The sequence below is a fragment of the Hakea prostrata genome, unplaced genomic scaffold, assembly GCF_041222555.1.
Source record: "Hakea prostrata isolate BN-2017 unplaced genomic scaffold, UWA_Hpros_2 contig_37, whole genome shotgun sequence".
Taxonomy (NCBI): Eukaryota; Viridiplantae; Streptophyta; class Magnoliopsida; order Proteales; family Proteaceae; genus Hakea; species Hakea prostrata.
Genome location: NW_028291156.1, coordinates 260,181 through 264,106, shown reverse-complemented (window position 1 = coordinate 264,106; position 3,926 = coordinate 260,181). Strand labels below are relative to the sequence as shown.

The 3,926-nt window shown below is 37.8% G+C and overlaps 1 non-coding gene across 1 annotated transcript; it reads right to left on the bottom strand.

The window, feature by feature from the left end:
* Nucleotides 1–571: 571 nt before the first annotated feature.
* LOC148999130 (small nucleolar RNA R71) lies at nt 572–678 on the bottom strand. The gene has a single exon (XR_016171015.1). It is a non-coding gene; the product is annotated as a small nucleolar RNA R71 (small nucleolar RNA).
* Nucleotides 679–3,926: the final 3,248 nt, after the last annotated feature.

Sequence of the window (3,926 nt, the reverse complement as noted above, 5' to 3'; positions counted from 1 at the left end):
TTCATTACTTTCCCTTCGTTTTTGTTATTTTCTTTTCTTTTATTCTTTAGTACTTTATTTATTTTTTTATTTAAAAAAAAATCTCATTCTTTCATAAGAGCCATTAATTGCATTAAGTGGTTAGTGCATGTGTGTCTGGACACGTGATTCTACAAATAGAATTGTCCGAGTGTCTAACTTGACCATGGAAGGTCTACCTCCACCACCTCCACCTAAGAGTCTTAGGGATAGATTTTATCCAACTCGATCTGCACAACCTTCCTGTATACGTTTACCTGAAGTGAGGGGTAATAATTTTGAGCTCAAATCTCATTATCTGTCTATATTACCCCAATTTCATGGGTTACTTGACCAAGATACATATTTGTTTCTTAGGGAGTTTGAGGAGGTTTGTGTCCTTATGAAGGTACAACAACTCATTGATGATGCCGTAAGACTACGGTTCATTACATTTGCATTAAAGGACCAATCCAAAAAGTGGCTTTATAGCTTACCTAGGGATAGCATTATCACATGGGAACAATTTACTGTCCTATTCTTGAAGAAATTCTTTCCTTTCTCTAAGACGAACAAAATAAGAAATGATATTCTTCAATTTCGTCAGAAACCCAATGAGTCCTTTGCTAAGGTAATGGAGAGGTTTCAAAGCCTTCTCCAAGAATGCCCTCACCATGGTATAGAATTATGGCATTTATGCCAAATAATTTATGAGGGTATCGATTACCATACAAAGCAACTCTTGGAATCTATGTGCCCCACAGGATTTACATCATTCACTGATGATTCCAAAGCTTGGAATTTTCTTTTAGACCTAGCATATAGAACTAGAGAATGGGAGTCAACCCAAGAGTCTGAAAGGACTAGTAGGGGATATTTTGTTGATAGCCAAGTTCATAAGGAAGTACAAATAGATAATCTTTTGAAAAAGTTAGAGACTTTGGTAGTTAAAGCTGCACCACCACCACCTAGTCTAGCACATTTTATTGACAAATCTATTGCTATGTGTGCATGGTGTCAATCCCTACACATGTAATTGAGGAATGCCCTAGCTATTCTGGAGGCCAACATGAAAATGTCAGTGCGATGTTTCCAAACTCGTACAGTAACACGTACAATCCTGGGTGGAAGAATCATCCTAACTATTCATGGTCTCAAGGGCAAAACCAAAATGGATTAAGCAATTATTCCACACAAAATCACTTCGGTGCCCCTCAACAACAAAGTGCACAATTTTCTTATAATCAAATTGTCCAGTTCCCTCAAGACCCTAATTTTTAGAATCCCAATTTAGCTAGGCCTGTCAATTCTCCTACTGTGCCTCATATGCCTCTCATTTCACAAAATCAATCATCACTTGGTTTCAACAGAGGTAACAATCCAGAGTTTTCTCGTTTGTCTACCTTAGAGAAAAATATGGAAGTGTTTTACAGCACCTTTATGGCTTCTATGCATAATATGGAAAAACAAATTTCCACTCTTGCAAATGCTTTGTCTGAGCGAGAAAGAGGTAAAATGCCTAGCCAACCTGAGTTAAATCCTAGGATTCAGATTCAACAAAGACCATCAAATTTACCAAATCAAGTCAACCAAGTTGAATCCTCCCCTTTTTCTTTAGCATCAATTAATTTTGTGTCTGCATTGCGAAGTGGGAAAGGGTATTTAACAGGTGAGTCACATATTAATGAAAAGAGCGAGATTAGAGACCACTGTGATGAGGAAAATGTTCAAGTATCTCCTAATAAAGGTTTGTCTGAGAAACCCATAGAAGTTGAGAATGAGTCAATTACTGTAGTTGATGAATCTTTTGATTTTCCGAATAATGTGAATACCAACTTTGAGATTGATTTTGACTATGAATTTCAAGAATGTATGGATATGTTGGATGATGATAGTGAAACTTTCTTTTCTGAAGTCTTAAATTTTCACACACCTTTGGAGCCTATTAAACCCCTATCCATCTCCATTCCTAAGCCTTCAATAATTGAACCCCCCAAGCTAGAATTGAAAGAATTGCTTTCTAATTTAAAGTATACTTTCTTGGGACAAGATAATACTCTTCCTATCATTGTTGTCTTTGATTTAACTTCTGACAAAGCAGAAAAGTTGATCACACTGTTGAATGATAATAGAGAAGCATTGGGTTGGTTTGTCACTCATATCAAAGGTCTAAGTTCTTCCATTGAAGAACATCATATTCATCTTATGAAATATGCAAAACCTTCTAGAGAACCTCAACGTATGATGAGAATTTTCTTTAACATTGTGAATGTTTTTCTTGAGATCTTTAGAGATGACTTTTCGATTCACAGTTTTTCTTATTTGGAGTGCCTTCCCCATCATACATTGATATTGAAGATAAGACTAAAGCTTCCCATGATAAGCACATCTTGACTGAAAGGTATACCCGTCATTTGTCTTCTTTGTTTAGCATACATGCATTGAGGACATTGCATTACTTAAGTGTGGGGGGGTATAGCTGCGTTGTAAATTTTAACGTTGACTTTTGGTTATTATACACATTCTTTCAATTGCTATGATGTGTGAAATGAGAGTGATTTTGATACCCATCATGAACACATAAAAACCCTGTTGAGAAGAAGGTAACTTGTATATATGTTGAGATGAGACTTTCCTTAGAAAAATAAAAGGCCCTTAACTTAAGGTGTTGAACCATCTATGAGTTTTGTGGGTCCTTGTTTCTTTGGCTAGAAGTTGAGATCAATTTTGTGTATGGCATGACAAAAGAAGAAAAAGAAAAGAAAAAAAAAAGAGTAGAAAGTAAAAGTTGAATTCCTTGGAACTAGACAGGGCACTCCGACTCAAGAATTGAGGTGACTTGATCGAAACTCTTAGGAAGGAGATTATTGAAAAGAACTCTCGCATCACTGTCTATGTGGGCAGACAAACAATGAATGTATGAATCTAACTCTATATATGCTGGTCTCTATAGCGCCCCCCTTCTTTTAGGTCTGCCCCCGGCCTTCCGTAGGAAAGTCTCAATCACTCATCATCAGTTGGTAATGGGTCCGGCATCCCTCGGGACATTCCATGGCTAGGGGTATAGGTCACCACTCTCTCACATAACCATTGGTCTAAGTACCGGCGCATGTCAGGGTAAAGCCTAGCCAAATGCAAGTCTTCTACTTAGTTACATCAAGTCAGATCCAGATACGTCCATTCCTCGTCCCTGACGATCCTTTCCGGTATCCTTCACACTAGAGTCCTCATAGTCCCTGACTACGGACTCATCAACCCTACTGGTTATCCACATATGGTAAACGGGAAGCTCTCACGTCCCCTCACGGGTTGGTTACCGGTCTTGAGCGCCCGTGAGCCCAAGTCTATCCATATGCAACCCTACCAATAAATGGCCCCCACAATGTGATTCCTGTCCTCTCACGGGTTGGTTACCGGTCTTGAGCGCCCACAAATCCCCATTGCTACCACGGGTCGTTCGGTCTCAATACCCCTCCGATTAGGGTCTGATATAACGGGGTATTCCTAGCCAAACACTACTAGACAGCCCTAGGTATGAAAATCAATAATTCAGGAAAGTGTCAATGGGCATCTTCGGAGAACATCCCATACTATTCCCTCCGATGTCCAAGGACAGAAGTGTCAAAAGGACACCTCTCCTTCCCGAACCATACTTAATCAATCACAATCACAAATCAATCATATCATGTACATTTACAGTATATAGAAAATATACCATAATAAGATTCATCTCATATACAATTGACAAATAAAGACTTTCATAAACTAAAGAAAGCAAGTAAATAATGCTATTGTAATTGAAGTAAATACAACAGTAATATATTCATAAAAGAATCTAATTATGGTAACAAATCCAAAAGATTCTAATATAGAAACTAAAATCACACAATCTATGCTATTATAGAAGTAACCATCCTTACCTTATATAA